The 27,456-nt window shown below is 44.0% G+C and overlaps 1 protein-coding gene and 1 pseudogene across 1 annotated transcript in view; both read left to right on the top strand.

Annotated features, from left to right (window-relative positions):
- Window positions 1-27,456, top strand: part of PIP4K2A (phosphatidylinositol-5-phosphate 4-kinase type 2 alpha) — a 161,818-nt gene that overhangs the window by 9,513 nt on the left and 124,849 nt on the right. The gene's annotated exons all lie outside the window — the stretch shown is intronic.
- Window positions 11,640-12,559, top strand: LOC101518033 (RWD domain-containing protein 1-like; annotated as a pseudogene).

Below are 27,456 nucleotides of genomic sequence, written 5' to 3'. Positions count from 1 at the left end.
GGCCTGCATGTCTGCTTCAACAGCTGCCAGCCACGTGCGGCTACTCAAATTCCCATTCTGTTTCCTCTGATCGGCTGCTGGGCTGCACCACAAGGAGGTGGACCTTGGTTTTCACTCTAGCGGCCTCTCTGCCCCTGTGCCACTGGCCTCCGTAACAGCATAAGCAGGCAGCAACGACAGCAGCGCTCCTTTTCCCTCGCTGTGGCAGCAGCTTGGCTCCTGTATTCTGTTTTGTAACCATCGTAGAAGAGCCTGCTGCTGCCTGTGGTTGCTGCCTGCCTCCAACCTGCCAGGTTCTTCCAGCCAGGCTTTCGTTCCTGCCTCTCCACAGGCGCTGGTCTTGCCTTGCTCCTGTAAACATTGCTGGCAATGCTTAGGGTTTCACATCTAGGGTTTTCTTTATTTGGCTTTGGTTATTTTCCTTCTTGCTTTGCTGGCCATGCACGGAGTCCTCCTCTGTAACTCAGGTCTTGAAATGTTGGACTGTTAGCAACTCTGTCCGGAGGCGTTCGTATGGCTCAGTCTCCCATTTGCTGGTTCACTTTCTAAATGCCTGCAGTAGCTGAAGTGGACCAGACCAAAGCCAGGAACTGGGAATTCAGTATGGGTATCCTGTGTGGGTGGCGGTGACCCAAGTACTTGAGCCATCACTGCTGCCTTGTGGGGTGCGTGTAAGCAGGAAGTTGGAATCAGGAGCTGGGCTGGGACCTGAGCTCAAACACTGGGCCAAATGCCTACCCCTGCAAACTACACATTTTATCTATATGATTGTATGATTTAATTTAGTCTCATGACTTTTACAAGTCATTTTATATGACTGACTGAAGAATTTGTATCTTCAGTTTGTTTTCATTCCGTCCCCAGCTCCATATTTGGTTTCTTGTCAGATATCTTTGCATCAGTGTGCAGTCCACGTCTGAGATGCCCCAGCTAAAGCTCTTGCTTCCCTGTCCCTGCTGTGCTCTACCCCTGTCATGCCCTATACCGCTATCTTCCTCATGTCCATAAATGGACCATTGCTTTCCCGTGTGCCCCAGCTCCAAGCCCAGGAACTGACTCATCGTTTCCTCACCACTCCTCCTCCATGTCCCACTTCTGAGTCGTGAATCTCCATCTTCCTTCCTATTTAAATCCTGTTTGTCTAGAACACTGACTACCAACTGTTGTCGCTGTTGTAGTTAGAATTCTATCCAGCAGTGGTGGAATTATCCTTCTGAAATAACTGATGCCATCCCGCTGCCTCTGCCAGGCCTCATATTTCAGAGTTCTTTGCCGTGCTCTGGAGGGCTTGCTGGCCTGGCGCCTCTTCCTGCTTTGTCGTTGTCCCTTAGCTCTGCAGCTGCTCCACTCAGCCCTTTTCCTGCTCCTCAAGCGAGACAAGCTTAGAGCAGCCATAAAGCTGGATTGGCTTTTCCAATTCTGTCTAGAATGTTTGGATTCTAGGTCTTGGGATGCTTGTGACCATATGTTATTTTTGTCCCTCAGCTGATGGGGTTACTTTCCCTGATTGCCTGTCGGCTTGGCCTGTTGGCTTCTTTCTCTCAGGTGGTCCCCTACAGTTATCACTCTGGTTTTTTTTGGTGATACGCAGCAGGAGCTGAAACCAGGTGCTCACATGTTTGTTCTGGGTGTCCCCCCAGTGGAAGGTTAAGCTCCACAGCAGTTGAGACTTTGTTTCACTGGCTACATCCCTTGAACCTACCACAGTGTTTTTATGTAGTAGGCACTTTGTAAATATTGTTGAATGAGCGAGTAGAGCCATAGGCCATTAGTGCTCAGTTGGTGCACCGAGGCCTTTCACATTAAATTTTCATCAGGGTTTAAAGATTTGTGTGTCTGTGTTACGATTGAGCAAAATATTTAGAGCATTTTTGCTGAGTGCATTATGCGATGCGTCAGAGAGTGGGAAAAACTTGCTGTGAGTTGGTGATAAGAGGTTTGGGGTGACCGCAAGTCTGCCAGGGAAAGAGCTGTTGTTTACGACAGCATGTGAGAACTTCGCCTTGTGAGCCTCACTGAGGAAGTGCAGTGAGCACACAGCTTCTCTGAAATAGCATCCCAATGTTCAGGGGCAACCCAGTGAACTAGGTGAAGGCCGAGAAGGTGGTCCCAGGCAGTCTGAGATGTGATTTAGTGTAAGAGTGCGTGGCAGTGTGGTTACTTAGAGGTTACTTGGAGGTTCCACTTAACCTAGTTCTTCTTATGGCTCCAATAGGCTTCTTCTTTTTTAAAACATTTTTTTCCAGTAAGCTTCTAAAAATTGCAATCTTAGAAAGTTTGCTGTGATTTCAATGTAAAATATTTCAATGTAAAATATTTCAATGTAAAATATTTCACATTTTAAAAATAATTATTCTAGGTTTGCAGATTTTTGTTGGGTCTGTTTCTGCTGGTCCTTCTTCATGGCACCTGATTGTTGTGTGTTTGCCTTTGCCTTATTATGACTTTGAGCTGCTCGCTTCCACAGATAACAAGACGGAAAGAATTCTTTCAGCGTCAGGATGCAGTGAAGATGTGGACTAGCAGAAAGGATAATTGATTTTTTACCTGGGATACTACAGATCAAGATTTTTAAGACTTATTTACTTATTTGAAAGGCAAAAACATATACAGAGAGAGGGAGGGGAAGAGAGAGATATCTTCTGTCCACTGGTTTACTTTCTAAATGACTACTATAGCTGGGGTTGGGCTGAGTTCATACCAGGAGCCAAGAACTCAGGCTGGGTCTCCCACTTGAGTGGCATCATCTGCTGCCTACCATGGAGTACATTGTCTAGAAGGTGGAACTGAAAGCAGAGCTGAGACTTTACCCCAACATACTTCATCCAATCTGGGATGTGAGTGTCCTCCATGCTGAGTGATGGAGATACCCAGAGATGTCTTGGATCTGCTGATATATTCCCCAAGTGGTTGTGACAGTTGGGCCTGGGCCAGAAGCCAGGAATGCCATCCTGGTCTCCCTTAGGGGTAACAGGGTCCCAACCTTGTTGGGACTCTCCCAAGGGCATTAGCAGGGAACTGGCTCAGAAGCTGAGCAGTTAGGCTTTGAACTAATTGATACAGGATGTTGGGAACACTGGCTTAAGTGACTGCAACACAAAGCTGGCCCCCTCTGTGTCTTAATGGTTGTGCCAAATGCCCACCCCTTTCTTTTTTTTCCATTAATGGTATTCAATAATTGCTTTCTCCCCCATTAATAATCTTTCATATGTTAAAAAGAACGTAACATCACCTTCTGTCTAAATGCTCTGGATGAGTCTTGAATTCATTAGATACAGTGTTTTGTTTGCCCGTACTTTGTGATTTTCTGTGTTGTTTTTGTTTGTTTGGGGTGGGGGAGAGGGAGAATGAGAGTGTGACCCATCTACTAGGTTATTCCTTCCAATTTGCCCTGCACAGCTTCTAACTGGGATTGAAGCTGGAGCCAGGAACTCAGTCCAAGTTTCCATGTGGGCGGCAGGAACCTGCTACCTCCAGAGTGTGAACTAGCAGGAAACGAGACTTATGAGCCTTGGCTGGGAGTCAGTCCCAGGTACCCTGATGTGGGACTCTGGCCATAGCTGGGATTTTAATTTCTAAGTCAGATATCGGCCCCATCTTCATGCCTTTTAACTGAAGAAGATCCAAAAAGTTGCATACAGTGTTGTATAAGCCCCATTCCTACCTGAAAAGTCAGTTTACTGCTTAAATGAGCGTATGCTACAGTTTGATCACTTAAGAAAACTTTCGACACATGGTGTGATTTGAAGTGTTTTTTTGCATATGTATGAAAATTCCTGTAATCTAATGAGTATAAGTCAGTTATTTTTAAAGATTTGTTTTTATTGGTAAGTAAATTGGGAAGAGAGGAGGAGAGACAGAGAGGAAGATCTTCCATCCACTGATTCACTCTGCAAGCAGCCGCAATGGCCGGACTGCGCCAATCTGAAGCCAGGAACCCAGAGCCTCTTCTGGGTCTCCCACATGGGTGCAGAGTCCTAAGGCTTTGGGTCACCCTCAACTGATTTTCTGGGCCACAGGCAGGAAGAGCTGAAAGGGAAGTGGGGCTGCCGGGACATGAACTGGTGCCCATATGTGATCTTGATGGGTGCAAGGTGAGGACTTTGGCTGCTAGGCTATGGTGCTGGGCCCTAAGTCAATTATTTTAAGCTGATGATCTGTAGTGGAAAGACTGAAATGATTTGAAATCCTACTGGCAAATCTGAGGTGTAAAGCTTTTGTACATATGTTTCAGTGTACATTCCCTTGCATGCTAAGAGATCTCCCTTTGAAGCCCAGCTAGTTGTATTGTGGGCAGCTTGTTAACAGGGAGAATGCTGTGCCTGGGTAAGTGCAGTACCAGCATTGGGTTAAAAAACCCAATGTTAGCACAGCTCTCCCCAAAACAAAGCTTTGTATCAAATATCTAAAGAGAGGACTTATTCCTTTGCCAAAGAATGTTCTTAAACAGATCTTTTAAATGAGATCTTTTTGCTGTTTATTAACCATTTACTAACTATTACATACTAATCAAGGCCTCAGAGACAGAAAGATGAGAAAGTCAGCATATAGTGGAGTTCAGTCTCACCGGGGAGAGGCTCATAAACAGGTGGTAAGCGGGGGAATAACACAAGTACCGTATTCAGAATTTATTTGGTTGCACAAAACAGTCACACAGGTCAGATCAGCTAATGAACCGTAAGAATCCTTGGGTAACTCATGGTGCATAAGGCAGTAGCATCCATCGAGCCCCTGTAGACCAGGGTCCAGGGAGACATTGTCCTTCACCGTCTTGGGGCAGCAGGGTCTCTAATCTTTGCAACACTTTCCATGAACCTCTTCACAGAGTACTAGTTTTCCTCGGCATCTTTGCACTAGTAGATGCTATAAACATTCTTAATTTATTTGTCCTCAGCTCTGTGTGCATTCAAATGGCAATTAGACACTCTGAATCCTAATTTGATTCATTAAGAAGGAAACAAAGAAAGTTGGACACAGTCCAGATCCAGCCAGCTGTGGTTTCAGGAATAGGGTCTCCTGTGGTGCCAGCTTGATTGCTGGGTCCCACCTGAGAGGAGGGGCACTCGGGATCCTCCTGACCAATGCCCTTAAGTGCTCTTCTCTAACCCCATGAGGATCTGTATGCTCAGATACCATGAGACACATGCTAATAAGCTGCCTGGGAAGAATTACTGGTTAATGAGCTGGATCCTACAGTTGGTTGGACCTGGTGAAGAACCTGGAGAAGACAGTTTGTGAACAGAATCCATGAGATAGACAAAAGCATTAAGGGCATATGACATTTTCAAGAAACTGCCATTTCTATGGTTTATACGGTTCCATTCTTATAGATGTATTCCTATTTAAATTACTTCTGATCTCATTGATTTCTTTAGGCTGTGATACAACATCCTTTAGGATTAGAATCGTATCTGCACATTGCTAGACACCCTAACATTCATTCAGGGCTCAGTGTTAGTTGCTGTACCTAGACTTGGAGGAAGAGGCTTGGTGTTAGTTAATCCTAGAATGACATCTGTAGCACTTAATGGATGCCAAGGCTCCTGGCCCTGAGGTCGAGGTGGTGCAGAAATCAGCACTTCCATCTGCACATTATGGCAAGAGTCTGCACTAAGCAGCAGCAGCACCCTGTAAGTGGTTTACCTGCATAGAGGAGGGTCATTTTCTGATGCCAGAGGTGCCCCAGCAGCTGCTGCACTCCTCTTGGGTCTCTCACCCATGGTTGCTTACTCACGCCTGCCTTCCCAAGTGTCAGGATCTTTGAGGAAGCTCTCAGATGGTGTTTACACTGGACCAAAGAAAGGAAAGTGGGAGTCACAAAGTTGCCTTCCAGGTTTGAAAATGGTTAATCATGTAGTCTTTTTCTGCTGCATACCTGTTTCCATAATGCTGCTGCACAAGCTGGATGAATAGGGAGTGTGGCATGTGATGCAGGAACTGTTCCTGTGCAGTGCTCCTGGGGTCCTTCGTTGTTCAGTGCCGCCATGTCGTAGCGGCTGGATGCAGACAGCTGAGCACAGCCACAATCAGCAAGCAGGAAAAGGCTCCTCCTTCCTTATTCGTGTTCTTCCTCCTGATACAGGGCCAAGTGCCCCGGCTGGTATGGATTGATGTGAGTGTTCTCTCACCTTTGGGCATTTTGTCGTAATAGGTGTCATTTAGAAGTTCAGTTATTCCTTCCATTCAGTAATCCTTGCTTCTATGTTTGACAAGTCCTTTTTTGTATTTATTAGAAACCCAACAGTTTCTCAAACCAAAATGTATTTTTAAGCATTCTAATGCTAGAGTTCCATAGGTGTTAGTCTAAACTCCAGTTTGCAGTGTGTGCAGAAAATGTAGTATTCTTCAGGCATGTGTTTTGGCATTGCCACAGAAGCTTACGTTTGCTGTATATTTTGAATAACTTTGTTTCCGGGCTGGACTCCTCCCAAACACACACAGGCCTATAGCGCACGCACACAGAGTCATCATTGGTCGTTTTGTCTCCAGAGATAACTGGATACATTGCGGCAGAAGCCCTGCTATCATGGTGCACAAGCTGAAGTGTTGAGATACTGCTCTAAATAAGTGGACACTCATTTCTTTGGGCCTTTGAATTGTCCTCAGCAACCCTCCTCCAACCTGGCCATCTTGTTGCTTCACAAGTGTGCTTTGGGTCTACAGAATTACCCCTCTCCGTGCTCCCCAGCAACTCCTCTGTCATAGTTTGCTCTGGCTTGCTGCTGTGCCCAGGAATGTGAACAGAAACTTTTGAGCTAGCTCCTCTGAAAACCAAGCCCCGAGGCTTTTAGACATGGTTAGGACTGTATTTCCCATAAGAGCACGCTGCCAGCCTCCATGTGATCGTCTGGAATACAACCCATTCACAAGTTAGGTTCTGTGTGTAGCCAGATGAAAAGTTCAAATGTCGGGCATGGAACTATTTTGAAACAGTTGTGATAAATGCATGTGGCACTTGGAGGTGGGAGGGCATTAAACTGAAGTAGGAGGACAGGAACAAGTTTGAGATGTTTTAAAGAGAAAAAAAAAGGCTAGGAGAAGCCTTGATTAGTGTAGTCCATGGTGTTATTGACTTTTTTCTTGAATTGTTGGCATCAGTCAGTTTAAAACATGTCAGTGAATATTTGAGTAAATAGACGACAGTGAGTATTTTTATAGTCTGTTAAATAAAACTTCTTCTGTTTATTTAGATAAGTTAGACATGATTTCAGCAGAATTTAATTTCTGATAACAACAGAAAAATACTTTCTTTTTAAAGAATCATTTGATTTGAAAGGGAGAGGGAGAGACCCAGATGTGTGCAGAGAGAGAGGGAGGTGTCCATTTTTTTCCATTTGCTGGTTCACTCCCCAAATGGTTGCAACGAGCAGGGCTGAGCTAGGCCATAACCAGGAGCCTGAAATTCCTTCTGGGTCTCCCACATGAGACCGAGGGCCCAAGTGCTTGGACCATCTGCTGCCAGCCCAGACACATGAACAGGGAGCCGGATTGGAAACAAAGCACTGGGGACTTGAGCTGGTGCTCTTGGGGAATCTGATGTTGTAGGCAGTGACTTAAGCCACCAAGCCATAGGGACAGACCGAGATATATATTTTATGAAAACTTCAAAGATGACATACAATACACAGAAAAGGTAATGTAATTATTCTATTCAGAAACAACCTGTGTTGCTTTTTGATGTATTCGTTTCTAATCTTTTTAAAAAGAGATTTATTTGTTTAACTTGAGTGTTAAAGTTACAGACTGGTGAGGGAGGAGAAGGAGAGAGAGAGAGAGAGAAATATTCTATCTATTGTTTCACTTCCTAAATGGATTCAGTGGTCAAAACTGAGCTAATCCGAAGGTAGGAGCCAGGAGCTTCCTCAGGGTCTCCCATGTGAATGTGGAAGAACTGGAGCCATCCTCTGCTGCTTTCCCAGGCTCTAAGTAGGGAGCTGAATTGGTAAGTGGAGCAGGGGGTACCGAACCAGAGCCACATGGCATGCCAACTCCACAGGCAGAGGATTATCGTGCTGTACAACCATGCCAGCCTCTCCTAGTACCTTCTTAAAGATCTCACTGAGATTATGCTTTCTTTATATTTTATCATCTTTCTGTGTTATTCTTCATAATGATGTGTTTTTAACCTTTAATAACTGCCTAATAACGTAATGAAGTTTTTAGTAGTCTGTGCATTGTTCCAGCTTTTACTGCCTTAAATAATGTTGCTGTCCACCTCTTTCGGTGTAAAACTTTTTCTTATTCTGGGTGATTTGCTGAGAACAACTTTCCCTTCTGGGGAATTATACGAGTGAAGGCTAGGAATATTGTAAGGCTCTTACACGTATTGCCAAGTTGTTTTCTGAAAGGGTTGTGCCAGTTTATGACTACAGCAGTGTGATGATCCCTTTTTTTTAAAAACCCTATCTCCTGCTTTGAACAGCAGAGAGGAGGATGAGGAAGTGCCTTGTTTCTTTACATGTGCTTCTAACTAATTAAAAATCTGTTTGTAGTGGTTTGGGGCAGTTTAGCAAGACAGGTGCTCAGGTGACCATGTAGGGCAGTCAAGGCTGGAGTAGGCGGGCAGCTCCCCAGTGGAGAGCAGCTGCCACCTGACCCGCTGCCCACTACTTCATTCTTCCTTCTGCTTCAAAATCTGAAACATAAAGCCTGTTGTTCGTTGTTTAAACACAAGCAGGAAGACCAAATCTGTGTTTTCTTACACATTCAGCATTTTTTTTGAGGTGTTGCTGCAGTAGAACGACGGTGTGTGGGGCAGCTGGAAGGACTTCTTAGGCAGTGAGTTCCTGCACGCCAGGGACCGGTTGGGTCCCACTGTCTGTGGTTTGCCACTTAGGCCAATTGTACCCTCTGTGGCTTAGACACAGTCCAGTAGCACCAAAAGATACTTATTTATTTGTGTTTCTTTAAATGTTTATTTTATTTTAAAGAGTTACAGAAAAGGAGAAAGAGAGAGACATCTTCTGTCTGCTGGATCATCTGGAGCTAGTCTGAAGCCAGGAGCCAGAAATTTCTTCGAGGTCTCCTACATGGGTACAAAAATCCAAGGACTTGATCCGTCCTGCACTGCTCTCCCAGGCCATAAGCAGGGATCTGGATTAGAAGTGGTGCAGCTAGGACACGAGCCCGAGCCTGTATGGGATGCCAACACCACAGGTGGAGGCTTAGCCTACTATGCCACAGCCCTTGAGAGTTATCTATTTATATGAAAGGTAGAGCAATAAAGACAGAAACATCAAGATCAGGACAGCTTTGTTTTCTGTTTCATTTACCCTAAAATGATTGCAGTGGCTGGGCCTGGGTCAGGACAAAACCTGGAGCCAGGAACTGCATCTGTGTCTCGTGTGGATGTTACGTGGGGCATCTTCTGCTTTCCTACACACATCATCAGGGAGCTGGATTGGAAGCAAAACAGCCAGTACTAAAGTGGGCACTCTGATGTGAGATGATAATGTCATAAGCTCAGGCTTACCATGCTTCGCCACAACCTAGGCCCCAGTCCGGTAGCATTTAACATCAGAGAGAAAGAGAGAGAGTGAGAGAGAGAGAGAGAGAGAGAGAGAGAGAGAGAGAGAGAGAGAGAGAGAGAGAGTGTGTGTGTGTGTGTGTGTGTGTGTGTGTGTTGTCTGTGATTTTGGATGTTAGCACCCCTCTGTTGTATCCAGAAGTTCGTCTTGGGCCTTGATTCTGGTCCTGGTCCCTCTGTGCAGCAGCAGCATCTGATATCCGATGTCACCACCTCCTGGCACCTGAAGAAACCAAGAAGGGGACGAGGAGGCCTCTTCTTTATGTCTAGGTAACGGTTGTCAACATGGGAGAAAGCCATGTAATATTACTATTTAATTCTTATGCATGATATAAAAGTAGCATTTCTCTTTTGCTGAAGAAAATGAACTGCAGAGGACAGTGAAGAATTGAAGCAGCAAAGGCAGAATTCTCTTGTAAACAAAGGAAGTTCATGCTTATAAACCAAAGCCTGCAGATGAGCTGTTCTTTCCACTCCATGTGGCTGTCTGACACAGTGACAGTGTTCACTACAGCTGCCAGTTTCCCAGAGACCTAAGTTGTTGACTGTTCTAGATGGATACAAAGTTTAAAATTAGGGGGCCTGCACTGTGGCACAGTGGGTTGAACCATCACTTGTGATGCTGGCATCCCATGTGAGCTCTAGCTTCAGTCCTGGCTACTTCATTTCCTAGGCTTTTCTTTGCTGATGGCCTAGGAAAGTGGCCAAAGATGGCTCAAGTGCTTGGGTTTCTGCACCTGCCTGTCAGGGTGTTCCTGGCTTCAGCCTGGCACAGCCCTGGCCATCACAGCCATTTGGGGAGTGAACCAGCAGATGGAAAATCTTTTTGTAGCTTGCCACCTCCCCTCCTCGCTCTGCCTTTCAAATAAAGACAAAACCTTTAAAGATGATTAGCCCATGGCATAATACATTTCCTTTAAAACTGAACCTTAATCTAGTCTTACTTTTTAAAGCTTAAATTAAGTAGAAAATTAAGGATGCTCTGTAGAAGGTGATATTACATATTTAACTTGGATGATCATGAATCTTTTTTTAAATTTATTTCTACTTGAAATTCAGAATTATAGGGAGAGGGAAGGAGAGACCAAGAAAGAGCTTCTGTTCACTAGTTCACTCCCCAAATGGCCCCCATTTAGGGAGGCTGCAAGCGAGGAGCTCCCCAAAGTCTCACACATGGATGCTGGGCCCAGATACGGGAGCCATCCTCCTCTGCTTTTTCCAGGCTTTTCATAGGGATCTGATTCAGAATGGAGCAGCTGGGACACAAAGCAGCACATACATGGAATACCAGTGCTACAGGCAGAGGCTTTGCCTGCTGAAGTAGACCACTGGCCCCGTGATTCTAATGTTAGAATGTTAAACATTCGACATAAAGCAAACCATTCTCAGTATGCCTGGAGAATTAGGTGACTATTTTGTATGATTTTCAAAATTTTCACCAATTTTGAAGTAAGAACTTTAAAAAATATGCATGTAAATTTTATGTCTTCTGTTTTAATGGAAATGTGATTTCTTTTTATGAACAATTTCTGAAAAGTTCAAAGAAGTTTGAGTAGAGAGTAGCAGGTTTTTTTTAATTGGATAAAGTAATTACCTGGGAAGGAAAGAGAGATGAGCGATAGAAAGAACCCCCATTTGCTGGTTCATTTCACAAATGCTGGCTGGCAACTCAAATCAAGGCTCCCATGTGGCAGTAGGAAGCCAGACTTACTGCCATCATTGCTTTCTTCTAGGGCTTCACTTAGTGGGAGGGGAGTCCGAGCGGGGACCACTGAGATGGGGTGCCAGAGTCTCGCTGAGAAGACAGAATGCCCACCCATAGAGTAATTTTGAGTAGAATTGTTTTTCATTGAACCAGGATGACCAATACAACTTTCAAATATTTCAGACCAAGGTATTCCCGTTATTGGACATCTAAGATGAAAAACCACTTAGGAATTCCATTTAAATTTGATTATTTGTGGTAGAAAAGACCATACATCTCTATTTATTTATTTACATTTCATTTGAAAGGTAGAGAGGGCAGGGGCGCCTCCGGCCCAGCCTGGGCTTCCCAGGCAGGGACTCTGCGCCTGCGCTCGGCCCGCAGCCACCAGTGCTCCCAGCACTCTCGGCTGCAGCGCCCATGCGTGTGTCGGAGCTCCATGGGCTGCAGCCAGAGCCAGGATGACAGATTACGGCGAGGAACAGCGGAACGAGCTCCTCGAGGCGCTGGAGTCCATCTACCCCGACTCCTTCACAGTATTATCAGAAAAGCCACCCAGCTTCACTATTACTGTGACTTCTGAGGCAGGGGAAAATGATGAAACTGTCCACACTACTGTCAAGTTTACATGCAGTGAAAAATACCCAGATGAAGTTCCTCTTTATGAAATATTCTCCCAGGAAAATCTAGATGATAATGATGTATCATACATTTAAAAATTATTAGCAATACAGGCTGAAAACAATCTTGGTATGGTGATGATCCTCATTCTGGTTCCAGCTGTGCAAGAAAAATTAAATGAAATAGTAGATCAGATAAAAACTAGGCGAGAGGAAGAAAAGAGACAAAAGGAGAAATAAGCAGAAGAAGCTGAAGAGCAGTTATTCCACGGCACACCTGTTACAATTGCGAATTTCGTAAGTTGGAAGGCCAAATTTGATGCAGAGCTCTTGGAAATTAAAAAGAAACGGATGTAAGAAGAAGAAGAGCAAACAGGAAAAAATAAGTGGGAAACAACTGTTTGAAACAGATCATAATCTTGACACATCTGATATCCAGTTCTTGGAGGATGCCGGCAACAGTGGGGAAGTAGATGAGTCTTTGTTCCAGGCAGTGGGTGGCTTGGAGCTGGAGGATGACGATGATGATCCAGAGTGTAATCCTGCTGACCCAGGAAGTGATTCAGCTGACTAATGGACTGACCCCTTCTGCAGGGAGGCTTGACTGCCACAGCATCTGTGGCTTAGCTGAGAGGGTTTTGATTTTCTTTTTTTTCTAAGAAAAAATAATTTTCAGGAGAATGTTCTTCTGATGGCTTTCATCATTGAACTTAAGAGCTCTTGCATCTGCTACTGCTGGAGGTGGGCCAGGCCATATCGGGAGTGCAGTCTCTACTGAGGTCTCCCACTGGGGCATCAGGGCCACAGTCTCCTTGGCTGAGCGTTTGAGGATGCTGATCAGAAACGGAGGAGCCGGAACTCAAACAAGGCACTCTCAGATGGGATCCGGGTGTCCACACAATGACATAAACCATTGCACCAGACACCCACCATGAAAAACTATGCTGATGGGATATGCGATAGTTCCAAGCAGTGAGTTAGGCTGAAATTATCTACTTACAACTGTTGGATACACCTGAAGGGAGATCATTGTAATATGCGCTTCCTTACAAAACAGAGGCACTTTTCTGCTAGTAGAAAAGAAGTTGTAAATAATATAAATATCCATTAGTGGTACATTTAGGCTAAGTGTAATAGTGTGTGTTTGTGTATTGAAATACCCAGTAGTTGGTGCACAGGTTGGAGGAAGTTTGCATATTGATGTGGCCAAATGATTGTCACATTGAAGGAGGACATAATATATTTGTAAGACATCGTGGGTCTCTCTAGGGAGCAAGAGGGGTTACATATCTTTTTCACTTTATCCTCATCTTTTTATAGGGTTTTTTTTTTCTTTTTAATACTGAGAATGTGGTGCTTCTGTAATTAGGAAAGAAATGAAGTGAGAGTTAAGGGAAGAAATATTTTCTGTGTTGAATTACATGACACAGAAATAGCTTACATATATTTGATTTATATATCAGATTTGCTTGATGTAAGTAAGGATCCATGCCAGGAAACTCCTTGATTAAAACAAATATTGGTTGTATTGGGAAAAACAATTAGGTAATAAATGTTTATAGAAGTTGTTACTTTCTGTGAACTTGGAAAAAACGAAGGCAAATTAGAGCGATTATCACTAATTTGCTTACATGTGTCCAAGTTTTTTATTGTGCATCTCAACAAAAACAGTTGAATAAGTTTCCCAGTCTATGAGTTCTTATTTATAAGTTTTGTGTTACTGTGTTGTTTTATGTTTGCTTTATAATACATAGGAATTTTAAAAGGATACCCTAAAGATAAATAGATAAAAGCTTTGTCTCATTAAAAATACCATTGACATTAAACATTAGCATGTAATGGATTTGCGTGTTCTCCCGTCCAAATGAAATCTGTGCAGTTAAATTTATTTTTTAAGATGTTGATGTATTCTGTGTAATAAAGCAATTTGAAGGTCTGATCCTACATTGTATCTATTTTGTTACTTTAAAAAAGTGAAAATGACCAGTTACCTCCCAAAGATATACTGATGTAAATAGTTAACGTGTGTTGCTAATATTAACTGGTGATTCCCACTTTCAGACCACCAGTTGTACAAAAATTGTTGGTTAAAGTGTATCTGAGTAATTTTAAAAAGTATTATTTATTTGAAAGTCTGAGTTACACAGAGAGGAAGAGAGATCGGCACACTGCTTCACTTCCCAAATGGCTGTAATGATTAGGGTTGGGCCAGGCCAAAGCCAAGACCCAGAAGCTTCTTCTTGGTCTCCCTGCAGGTTTCAGGGGCCCAAGCACTTGGGTCACCTCCTGCTGCTTTCCCAGGTGCATTAGCAGGGACTGGACTAGAGTCCCTGCAGTTTAAACTTGAAGTGGTGCAAGATGGGATGCTGGTGTCAACAGGCCATGGCTTTATCTGTTGTGCCAGGAATACCGGCTGTTCTGTGGATAATTTGCTTTCCCAGCTGTCATTAATTTCTTGCAGAATTTTAGTAATAAGGATGTGGTAGTATTGAAAAGAAAATCCTTTTGTCAATCACTGAAATGTTATAATTCAGATAGGAAAGAGTTAAGTCCTCTGCAGATAAAAATGCACAGTTCTTTTCAAATGCGGTCTCTATGGTTTGAATTTCTTTCCCAATAGGCAGGTTGTTCTCTTGCTTTTGATGAAGTAAGCTCATTTTGCAAAGTATCTGCCAGTAGCATATTACTAACAACCACCTGCAATCATAAGGTGGCTCACCAAATCTGAAACAGATTGTGTTTATGTAGAAGAAAAATGTATTCATCTTTAAAACAATTCTGTGGATTTTGTCCTGAGGAAGCTTGAGCAGCACTGCGTGCAAAATGTTTTTCTGGTTGCTCCCTACCCCGTTACTTGAAGGTTTTGCTTTGCCTACCACGTAGATGGATGGCATCCTACTGTAAGTGAGCCGGACAGATGGCAGAGGGGCCCAGTGATACTTGCTGAGTTTATGAGTCAGGTGGGAATTTCTCCTTACTGTTAAGGTTCTGATCTTTACTTCCACTGAAGTAAACTGGCAGGACAGGACAGAGGCACACACACTTGGTAACGTGTGCAGGTAGCACAGGGGGTTGAGGGGACCCCACACTCTCATAAGCTGACACCTGCATGCTTCTCCATAGCTGAGAGGGCCATGGCGGGGGGCAGTGAGGGCAGTGTAGAGGTGTGCTATATGATTTTTAGGGATATGGATGGATCCAGAGAACAGACTGGGACAAAATTCCCAGGACTGTCAGTGTGGAGTGTGACTTTCAGCCTTTTCCTCTGTCATGGGTTTAAAGCTAATCTTCTTTGGTTAATGAAATTTCAGTAAGAGGATTGAAGGTAATTGTATTCCTTCTTGGCAGATCCCATCTTTAGTTCCATCAGGGAACGTCAGAGAACAGCTTCTCCCTACACTTGCAGGGGAACGAAGGTCAGCGAGGCCTTGCCTTCTCTGGCTTCTCCTGAGCACACCCCGAGGCCGCTTGTGGTGTTGGGGTCTTAGTTTCTGAGCCCCAGCACGTTGGTAAGCGACATGACCATCTCACAGATGAACCCCTAAGTGAGAATTGCTGCATCTCTGGCCTTTCAAGGTAAAGCTAATTGTAAGTGGGGGGTCTGATAGTTTCTACTCATACCCAGTGGAACATCTTGCTTTTACTCTGCCCCCACTGTGCACTCCTAGATCTCTAGGTACAGCCCATAAACAGAGGGTGGACTTCAGTTTTGCACCTCCTTCATCACGTTTTCCTCATTCGTTGGATTCTTTTTAATCAAACCGTGTTAGAACCACTTGGTTCTTGTGGTTCCCTCCCCCTTCCATTTTATACGCAGAGAATGAAAAGTGAGCACTCACTAGCAGAGCCAGGACTAGAACGACATCTTTCCAGACCATGTGAAGCTCATCTGTGGTTCTGCAGATGACCAGCAGCTCCCCAGATGCATACCTGTGTGAATCTGCTGCTATCTGACTTCCTGAAGACTAATTTCCTTCTCAAATCTCTAGGCCCTGTTCTCTTGCCTCCCAGACATATGGCCTTCAGATCACCTGCTCTGTGTGTGTGTGTGTGTGTGTGTGTGTGTGTGTGTTTTGGCTTCCTTATTGGAGACAGGGCTTCATCCTGCCATTATTGAAATGTGCAGGATGCTTATAATGCAGTCTCATTTCCTGGGAAGTAGCCTTCCAAGTGAATCAAGAAGCAGTGCCGAGTCACTGTTGGACTGTTCGCAACAAGGATGAAATCCTTGTCACGTGTCTGTTCTCCAAGAACTTTTGAGACATGAAAAACCTAGGGAAAATTTTAGAAAAATAAACAAGCCCGAAGCATCAAATTGTTAAAATACATGTATGTTTGCTATGGAATTTCACACAGTTGTGGCTAAAGACTCTTTGAACACTGGAACTGTTTGCCATTTGAACTCGAAACTTGGGTCTGAATTTCTTAGCAACCACAACCCTGACCAGTTTCTAATACATGGTTCAGAATGGAGAAGGAGTTTGGTGACTTCAGTTCTAAGATGCCTTCCACAACACTTTCTGGACAGTAATTAGGTGAATTATGTTCTTAAGAAAGCTGACCCTGAGAAATAAGAGTTGAGCTTCCCTGCAGCGTGCGTTTGTCTGCTGAGGCCCTGGTGGCCTGAGCATTGTGCTGGGAGCAGAGATGATGACACCCACACGAGACGGACCCCAGGGAGCCACCTTGTCACTTGGGGAATTGGGTGGGGCCCATGTAAGCAATAAACAGGTTCACGTTCTTGTGTGTATTTCTACTTTAGACAAATGGTGTAAGATTTATGACTTAGGGTGAAAAATAATGTAGGTTGAAAAACAGGGAAGAGACTTCTGTTAGATCTCCTGGAAGAGAGACACAGCATTGTTTTGTACAAAGATCCATGCACAGGGACATACACAAAGTCTGGCTTCAGTGGTAGAGACAGGGAGAGAAAGAGCCAGAGGGTTAAGAATGAAGGCCAGGGCTTTGTCATCATCAGAGGTGGGGAGAAACGGGCTGACACTCTTTCCTCTGGATAATGAAGGTCCTGGGAGACTGTGAGTGCTCTAAAGGTGGCTGGCGAGGACAGAAGAGGGCGGGGCCTGCTGCAGCCACACTGCAGAGCCCTGGATGCATTACAGCAGGCACAGCCACTGTCCTGTGTAAGACAGGCTGCAGGGCTGGGGACTGTGTGCACAGTGTCATTCATTTAGTGCAGTATGAACAGTGGTGGTGTTTTAATCTTTGGCATTAAGGAAGAAAGATGCACTTATTTGACAGAGAGCTAAGCACGTGAGCTCGCTCGCACTAAGGGGCTAGTTTTCATCTACTGGTTTGCTTCCCAAATGGCTACAACAGCCAGAGGTGGTCCAGGCCAAAGCCAGGAGCTTGGAAATCCATTCAGCCTTGGGCCATCTTCTGCTGTCTCCTCAAGAGCATTATCAGGGAGCTAGATTGTAAGCCAAAGTATCTGGACTCGAGCTGGTGCTCCCTTGGGGATGCCTGCATCATAGTCAGCTACTTAACTTGTACCTCAATGCCTGCCACCCTCACCCCCGTTCAGTCATTTCTTGAGGCTTTCACAAAACTTCGCAGTTTTCTTGTTTACAGTATGGGGATTCCACCACTTCAGCCCATCCCCTCGCCTGGTCTGATTGTTGTAAGATTGAGTAAGATAAAATGTGCTCTAGAGGAAGATCAGTCATCCTCTTCCTAGCCTGGAGCAGGTGTCAGGACTGGGCATGTACAAGGTGTTTGTTCAGGCACTGATACCCCCACAGCTCCTACTATGTCCCTTTGTTCATTTTCTTCCTCATTCATAGGAAATGCAATGGTTCTGCTATCAACGCAGCTGCTGTGTAGTGTTTTGAAAGGGTGGGCTTTGGAGCCTGATGGTTTCAAATTCTCACCCTTCCATCTGCCTTGGAGGATGTGTTGATCTTCCCAGAATCAGTTGGCTTCTCCACACCCCATTCCTCACCCCTCCCGGAATGGATGCTGTCAGGTGCTGTTGCTGGATTGTGTGAGCACACAGAGAGGTGAGGAGAAGGAGAATGGTGTCTGGTGCGCTTTGTGACACAGTCTGCTTAGCTCTTCCCTCTGCCTGCATCCTGGGTGAGAAGCAGTTACCTCAAAAGGAAGGGGCGGTGCATTAATGCTGTGCCTCTTTCTTCCAAAAGGGGTGACATGGAAATCTTCCAGAATTTTGCTTTAAAATCTTCCAAGTGCTGAAAAACACATGAAGGCAGTAAATCTTGCAGGAGCCAATGGAGTTAGTGATTTCCAAGGAGGGGAAGCCCTAGTGATGTAAGAGTGGCCTGGTGCTGTACCTGGAAGTATGGAGTCTAGCTGGCGCCTAGGACTTCATCCTAAGAAGTTGCCCATCTTTGCCCGTTGTGCCTGAAACCGTGTAGTTGGTCAATAAAGGATGTTTATTAAGTTCACAGTTTTGAAGGCTGCGACTCCAAGACTCGGTGAGCCCGCCTGGGAAGCACCTGGCAGAGGGGGTTCCACATCAGGCGCGTGCAGCAGCAGCACATGAGAAAGAGAGGGAATGGGGCAGTTTTCACAAATACCTCATCTTCTGAGTGCCAGAATGCCTGTGAGATGGCTTCAGTAGCTTTCACAGGCATTGCACCACCTCTCAGGATGGTCACATTAGGGGCCAGGTCCCTGGGGGACAAACCTTAAACAAGCTGTAACATGAAACAATCAGGCTCAACCCTGGTGCCTCACTACAGTGAAGTACCCAGCACATGGGGGCATTCCTACTGTTCCCCAAATAAGGTCATTTTGGGGGGGTCTAAAATCATTAATCAAACCTATGCAACAGTGCCTGGTATTGTTAGCTGCTGTTTATTATTGTGCTGTAATGCTATTAAAGGCAAGACTAAGACACATTTGAAGAAATAATTAGACTGAAATGTCTTCTTGGAATTCACAGTTTGAGGACTTTAAAATATGTATATTCATTCAGCTTATTTGAAAGGCAGAGACAGACAAGCAGCACAGGTGGAAAGAGACAGAGTGAGACCTCCATTGGTTCACCCAGCTGTGTACCCACAACAGCTGTGGCTGGGCTGGGCTAAAGCCCGAAGGCTGTGACTTAGTCTAGGTTGTCCAGGTGGGTGGCAGGAACCCAGTTACTGGAGCCATTATGTGCTGCTTCCCAGATACATGTTAGAAGAGAGCTGGAGTAAAGGGCAGAACCAGGATTTAGACACCCCAAGCAGCACTTAACCGCTGCCCCGGAGCTCAAGCGTTTGGAAAGAGTGGACAAACCCTGGCCTTGTTCAGGATGTCCTTCCAGTGGTTGTACTTTTGTACATCAGTTCCTTGACAAGATGAAAAGTTTGAGCAGTCAGTGGAGAGACTGCAGGGTGTTAGGGCAGCAGCCCTGTTAGCTTGCTTTCCTACAGTTCTACTTGCTTCAGTTTTTGCATGTGAAAGACATAATTTATTCCTCTCCAGATACACACATTGAAACGTGTTGTAGAATAATGTATAGATAATAAGATGGTTACTATGGTGAAGCAAATTAACATATGTATCATCTCACATAAGGTTTTTTTGTGTGTGTGACAAAGGCAGCCAAAAATCTACTTATTTAACAAGAATCTCAAATACCATAAATTTTATTAACTGTGTTCTCTAGGCTTGCTTATTCTGCTTTGTATCCTCTCATCTGCATTTCTCTGTTCCCCCTTCGTGGCTGTAAAGCCACTTTTGTTCTTTCTGTGCATGTTTGACATTAAAATGTTTCCAGGTATCAGTAAGATCATACAATATTTCAATATTTCAATATTTCAATATTTCAATATTTCATTTAGCATAGTGTCCTCCAACTCCATCCATGTCATGACAAATGACTAGCTTGGGAAGAGTTTTTCTTTAGTCTGAGATTAATTTTTCCTGCATCCTAAAAGAAAAATAATAATCTGATTTACTCTTGCTTAACTGGGGCTATAAATTAGTATAGCACCACATGGAGTGTCATGTCATAAGCGTATCAGATTATCACACTTAATTTACAGGAATTTAATAGAGCAAAACAAAACAGGATTTCCTTTGCTTCTGTGAGTGAGCCCACATGTACTGGGTTGAAGAACTGTGAAGGGAGACAGAATGTGTGTGTGCTTTGCTGGGTGTGACTTCTCATTACACAAGGATGTGAACCTCGTGTTTCACAGTGTGCCAAATCCAGAGTGGAGTCATGGAACCCAATCAGCATGAGAAATGTTAAAAGCACTGAAATGTTACCTCATCTTTTACACACTCAGTGCATAGAACACAGAAGGAAATAGTGCTCATTTTCCTCAGTGGTTAATCAGCTCCTCAACTTGGAATTACTGACAGGAAGAAAATGGTCTGTTTCTTATCTCCTGATACCATCTTTCTGAGCTCTGAAAAGAATCTAGAGATTTAAAGACTTCTGCCCTGGGTGATTTCTGGAGTTCAACTAAGATGTAATTTGTGGAAAAATTGTTGGGAAATTAGATCTTCTTCACCAGATAGTAACATCTGGGAAGTTCAGAGTGTTCAAGGAGGCAGTTAGCTGCCTGGGAGAATAACGAGTTTCTTGTTTCTGAAACCGAATATGTGCTGATTCAGCAGGTTTCAGAATGGTTTTCCACAGTGAGAGACAAGAAGGAGAAATGTCTACAAGCAGAAAGGACTCCCATGGGCACCACCGGGAGTTATGTCACATTCTTGACCCACCAGCTGTAACTATGTCCCCAAGCCCGTCGCTCAAGAAGGAAGATTAGAATGAGAAGGAAAGGAAGGAGATACCTGTAATCATATATAAAGTAAATGATTAGAAATCTGATAATTAGCATCAGATTGCAGATTGATCAGCCCATGGTTGAAGTGCTTGGTATCTCAGGTGTTCTAGATTTTTTATTTATTTTTATTTTGGAATATTTGCATAAACACAGTGATATACCTTGAAATGATTGCCCCCAGGTCTGAACATGACATTTAGTTTCATGTACACCTTTGCACACAGCCTGAATATAATTTTATACAATATTTTCAGCACATCTGCATTTTTTTTTTAAAGATTTTATTATTATTGGAAAGCCGGATATACAGAGAGGAGGAGAGACAGAGAGGAAGATTTTCCATCCATTGTTTCACTCCCCAAGTGAGCCGCAACGGGCCGGTGCTGTGCCGATCCGAAGCTGGGAACCAGGAACCTCTTCCGGGTCTCCCACGCGGGTGCAGGGTCCGAATACATTGGGCCGTCCTCGACTGCTTTCCCAGGCCACAAGCAGGAGCTGGATGGGAAGTGGAGCTGCCGGGATTAGAACCGGCGCCCATGTGGGATCCCGGGGCTTTCAAGGCGAGGACTTTAGCCGCTAGGCCATGCCGCCGGGCCCCACATCTGCATTTTTCCTGTTGTCAGCATCGTGTTTTGAGTTGTGGAGTTTCAGGTTAGGATTGTTCAGCCTGTAACTGTAACACAAGAGGGAATAGTGCAGTGCGACTGGAGCTGGCCTCTGATGGCCTCGTGGCCTAATGCTGTTCAGAGATTACCAGCACTGGGTGGTGACAGGATTAGAAGCTTTTCATTTTCTCCACCCTGAGACTTTGATTCTGTCATGATCAAGATTGCATAAGAAATTTTCTGTAATAATTTGTTGTTTTTCCAAAGTTTACTGCCAAAGTAGAAACTTTGATATCTCCCCTCTGCCCATTAGGAAGGAGGTACTTGAGTGGATGCTAAATGTCAGAAACATTGGTTGAAGAATAAGAAAGTCCACTGACGCATTTACATCAGCACTTCACTCTCAAAAATTGCATGAGTGTATTCTGTCATGCTGTGCAGTTTTAAGTTATAATTTCCATTTCATAATGTGAAGTGTCCTCCGAACACAACCATACTTCTCATCAAAATTTTATTGAGACTATAAACACAAGAATTCTTTAATACATGCGTATTAATATGTTTTTCATGGGAGACCTGCCAGAATTGATTAGATGACAAGATTGTCACCACTAAGGAGCTTTTGTCATTCATCAGTTCCACACGTGTAAAACATGATCTTTACTAACCTACCATGTGGGATGCTTGCTGAACCAGCCAGCAATACAACAGTGAGGCAGCTGTGCGTGGTGTGCTAGAGTGGGCAGCTGTAGGCAAGATGGTTACAAGCCATGCTTTTGAAGGACACCCCAGAAAGCAACTGCAGATGACTCTGCAGGACAGGAAATGCTGAGGCACCACATCAGTAGACTGACATTTCTCCAGAACTGCACGTGGAACTCAGAGCTGGGCCACAAAGGGTCGCTTGTCTGCATGCCTCAGATACTTGGATGCTTGCACAAAGAGGACCCCTCGGAATGTTGGTAACCCTAGGCCAGGCATCCTCTATAACAGAAAGCTCAAGCTGATAGTGTTTTCAGGCCTCCAGTGGACGTTATGTTTTAGCATGTACCATCTTTTGTTTGAAATAGGGAATATTCTTGACAACCAGGTAAGACAATAGGTATTTTCACGAACACATTTGCAAGAAAGAATATAATGAAGCAAACAAGTACAGTTCAGCCAATCAGAAAATACATTGAATGTAAGCCTTGCAGAGGGTGGATTAGCTTAAATATTTTTAAAGTGATTTCTGTTGGCAAAATAAAATAAAATAAAATAAAAAGAACTGGATAGAAGAGGGAGAACAAAGGGTGATGACTGAGATCAAGGGCATTTATTACTGATTATTATTATCACAAATATTGGTGTTGGTGTTGAATATTCAGTCAGTTATATCTTGGGGAGTGCCTAAATTTACATTTTGATAAATACGTATGGCTAAGTAAAGCAGCAAATCAGTGGGAGAATGAAGAGATGACTTGCCACAAACCTGAAACAGTGAGAGTGGGAAAGTTAACACCCTGGGCTGTGCTCAGGTAATGCATATCTGGCTCCAGGCTTCCTCTCAGCGGTCCTGGCAAGGGGTTCTGGTGCATGCTAACGAGGGTTTGGCTGATACGCCACAGCATGGAGCCAGTGGTGATGAGGCAGTTGCTGGCCAGTGCCAGGAGAAGCAGAAAGAAAAGATTTCAAAATCTTACACTCTAAACTTTGAATCAGGCGTGTGTGTGTATTTACTAGGTGGCAGAAAGGCATAAGGGAGTCAGGAGATGTTAAGAAGAGCCACTAAATCAAATACTAGATCTGCAAAAGAAGTTTCAGGCAAGAAGAATCTTGGCTTGAAACATGAGGCTTTAGCTTAAAAGCAGAGTAAAGCATAGGCCGAGCAAACATTTCTGTCCAGCCCTGCAGAAATGAAATGAAAGTGGCTATCGCTGCCTGAGGAGGAAAGTAAATGAAAAAGAAAGTGGCTTCTATTTTCCCATCGAAAACCAGTTTACCTCTGTCATTCAACCTCTGCACCACCCTGAGAGGAAGAGAGGACATGCTGGTTCCCTCGTGTGGCACAGGTCCCAGACAGTAACTGACATGGCTTCACTTGACCCTGGAGGGTCTTCATAAAATTCACAAAAAATGCTTATCACAAAAAAAAAAACTGCACGGATGTAATTTTTTTACATTTACATTTAATTCTTTTTTTTTTCTTCCCTGTGAACTCTTCTAAAGACTTCTGTGGGAAGGTAAGGTCACACCTGGCTTTCCCTTTCCTTGTCCCACCCAGTTCCATGTGTCATAAATGCAGGATCTGCTCTGCCTAGTGGAAGACTCAGGGTCACAAGGTTTTGCACCATGTGTTGAGCCTGTCCTGGCGTTGGGCTCTGGAATAAAGTGAGGAATGTGAAGTGTGAATATTATCAAGATCCTTAGGGAAAGCCTTGGTTCACATCACCATGGCTGTGACAAGCTGAGTCACAGCCACCGGTAATCCGTTCAGCTTCGCTTGTGAGAGTCTGGTGGTTGACTGGATAGGACAAGTTGATTGATTTGATTTTTAATGAAATATTTTTTTAAAAAATTATTTTTTATTGGGAAGGCAGATTTGCAGACAGAAATGAGAGATGAAAAGATTTTCTGTCCACTGGTTCACTCTCCCAAGTGGTTGCAACAGCTGGGGCTAAGCCAATCTGAAGCTGGGAGCTAGGAGCTTCTTTCAGTTCTCCCAGGTGGATGCAGGATCCTAACGCACTGGGCCATCCTTGACTGCTTTCCCAGGTCAAGCAGGGAGCTGGGTGGGAAGTGGAGCAGCCGGGACACAAAGTGGCACCCATATGGGATCCTCGCACATGCAAGGTAAGGATTTAGCCACTGAGCCATCGCGCTGGGCCCTGAAGTCATTTTTAAAAACATTTTTATTTAATTATGTGAACATTGCAGAGAAAGAGAAGAGACAGATCTTGCAATTGTTACTTCGCTCCCCCAGATGTCTGCAACAGCCAGGGCTGGGCCAGGCTGAAGCCAGAATCCAGGAAATTCATTGGATTCTCACAATTGGGTGACCATGACCCAAACACTTGCCCCATCTTCTGTTAGTCATTAGGAGGGAGCTGGACTTGATCCGTTTTTTGGTCTATACTTCACTAAAATAAAAAAAATGAGCTTTTCATGTGTATGACAGAAATGGCCTGTGCTAGACAAAAAGCAGAAGGGTCCCAGGTTCAGCATCATGTGAGCAAAGGGGCCTGGTCAGCTGGTAAGTGATTCTTCCTTGTTCTGGTCCTCTGGTGGTGATACCTGAGGTTTCAGATGCAGATGACGCATGTTTCAAGATTGTGCGACCATCTGGATCTCTTGAGATGCATGATTAGAATACGAAATATTGTAAACAAGGCTTAATGTTAACTCTACCTCCAGGTTACAGACACCATCCTCAAATGGAGATGTTAGGAGTCAAATTCTTATCTGGCAGAAAGGTTTATGTAAGAGCAAACACTCAGTATTTTAGAGTTCTGAACACTTCAGCTGCCTAATTCTGCTACCACCACCAACAGTGTAAGCAAGTGTCACATTATCAGCACATTTTTTTTCCACCTTAGGTTCATGGACACTGTTAACATACTCACCAGTAACTTGTTTTGTCAGTAAAAATAAAGTATTACCTAAGGAATAAAAATAGTCACAGTGTGAGTTTTATAGTTTTTAGATTGCTGACACTTTGTAATGAAGAGGAGGTGTACATACAGGAGGTTTGAGAGCCGGTGCTGCCTCCTGGCAAGGGAAATGAACAGGGTTTACAGTTAGCAGTGGCAACACAGGTTAAGTGAAGCTAAGGACTGAAATACCGAGACAAGTTGAGTGGCAGGTCAAAGTGCTTCAAGCAAAGTGGAAACTTTGTAGCTTAGAATTGGTTTATACTACACATGCAGTCTGAGGAGAGTTCAAAGGGTTCATAGAAAGTGAAAAGGCATTTAATTTGATGCAAAACATTTTTGAAGTCCACGTGTAGTTTTTGCATACTGTCCATTTTCTAGATCCTTTGAAAAAGACCCCTCTGAGTTGTTCCTCTTTTGGCCTTGCTTGTTATTCAGTTTTTAAAATGAAGTCGTCTGTGGCCGGTGGGCCAGATCTGGCCTATAACATGTTCTTGTGTGGGTTGAGAGCTAAGGGTTTTTATGTATGTAAATTAAAATGGCAAAAGAAAAAAAGTGTTTCATGACACATGAAATTAAATGAAATTCTAATTCCCCTGTCCATAAACCAGCCTTGTTGGAACCCAGCCACCCTAGTGTCACTGCCTATTGATAGCAGCTTTGGCACTGTAGCAGCAGAGCTGGGAAGTCGTGACAAGCCATAGGGCACACAGAGCCCTGGGTATTTTTGTATGGTCCTTCCCAGAAGAAGTCTGCCAGTCCATACTAAAGCAAAGTAATAACAATATCTGCAATTTTTTAAAAGATTGAAGTCTTATACAAATGTAATCTGGTGCATCAAATAAAAGGGCCAGCGTCTTTTTAGAAAAGTAAATCTCTTTATTCACAAGTGGGTGGAAAGTAGGGGTTGTATGACAAGCTGGCTGTGAGTACACAGCTTTTCTACAGTTATGTCAACAGCTGGGGACTGACTGCACTGGGTGTCCAGACCATCTGCAATGGGTTCTCGGGCAATTCCTCACAGCCCTCCAAGTCCCTCCGTCTCCTTGGCACTTACAGTCTGTTTCTCCCTCAGGTTTGTGGGCTGGCCCTCTGACTACTTTTGACCAATAGTTAGGATGACTGGGATGCTGCATGATTGCCAGGTCGAGCGCTTACAACCTTCCATCTTGGTCTCCACAGAAAAGGAGATCGGTCCAGACTGCTGTATGAGGAGAAGCCACATGGACAAGATGCAGGCATGCTAAGTCAGCAGCCATGCCCAGCTCATGGTCCATCCTGGATCTTTCAGCTCCAGCCGAATGGTACAGGCGCACCACGTGGCGTCCCATGGCCATTTTTGTGAATCATTTAAAGGATGGCAGCCTGAAGCTGTGCTGTTTGAGAGTGGTTTCTTAGGCAGTGTTAGCTAGATGGAGACATCTGGGGAGAGATGCTACATTCCTTAGAGGGACAAGTTATCCTTTAGGAGAGGATGCCAATGAAGAGCTGTAGTGACACACCACTGCACTTGCAGGCTTGGTTTCCTGATTTGTGTGAGTCACCTGAAAGACCAGTTATTTTATAAGGATAAACATAATGCTCACTTATTGGAAAAGATCTAAAAAAGAACAGACAATTATGGTGCACAGTGTTTTCTTAAAGTTTTTTTTTTTTTTGAAAGGCTGAGTAACTCAGAAGCAGAGAGAGAACGCACGCGTTGAGACTGAGCACATTTTCATCTGCTGGTTCACTCCTCAAAAGGCTACAATGACCAGAGCTCAGCTGATCCAAAGCCAAGAGCCAGGAACTTCTTTTGAATCTACACATTGGTGCAGGGGCCGAAAGGCTTGAGCTATCCTCTTCTCCCCCCGCCCCAGTGTGTAAGCTGGGAGCTGGATCAGAGGTGGAGCAGCTGGGACTTGAACTGGTATCCATATGAAATGTCAGCAATACTGGCAGGGGCTTAGCCTACCATGTCACGCCACTGGCCCCATGGTACACAATATTGAAATTGTTTGTAATTCTGCCATCTAGAGATAGTCACTAATCCAAACTTTCCTTTAAAAAATGCATTCATATTTTATAAAATCACACATTATTTATACTGTATCATCATTAGGTGTATTTGAAAACCAGTTTTAATGACCACAGCACCCTGTTTAAGTAGAATGCAGAAAACTCACAAAATGCAGAAAATATTACATGCTTTTCATTTTTTATATTTCTAGGTTTCCTGGTTAGAGAGCTTTTTTAAGCAATTTTTATATTTTAGCTGAGATGTAACTCAGATGTTGTAAAGTGTATGGTTTCAGTATGACTTAAAGTATGTAATTCAATGTTTTTAATATTTTGACAGTCACCTAGTTATTATCATCTAATTTTAGTATGTTTTTGTCCTCCTCACTTCTACCCCCAACCTTAGGCAACCACTAATCCACTTCCTGCCTCTGTAAATTTACATGTGGTCTTTTGTAACTGGCGTGACTTCCTTAGCATATCATGTGTAAGGTCTGTCCATGGTCTAGCATGTCACCACGCTCCATTACTGCTTATGATCAATGATAAATACTCCATTGTATGGGTAGACCATATTTTGTTTGTCCAGTCACTAATTAATAGACATTGGA

Source organism: Ochotona princeps, chromosome 10, assembly GCF_030435755.1.
Source record: "Ochotona princeps isolate mOchPri1 chromosome 10, mOchPri1.hap1, whole genome shotgun sequence".
NCBI classification, from domain to species: Eukaryota; Metazoa; Chordata; class Mammalia; order Lagomorpha; family Ochotonidae; genus Ochotona; species Ochotona princeps.
The sequence above is the reverse complement of the archived record's forward strand: the minus strand, read 5'-3'. Positions and strand labels throughout refer to the sequence as shown.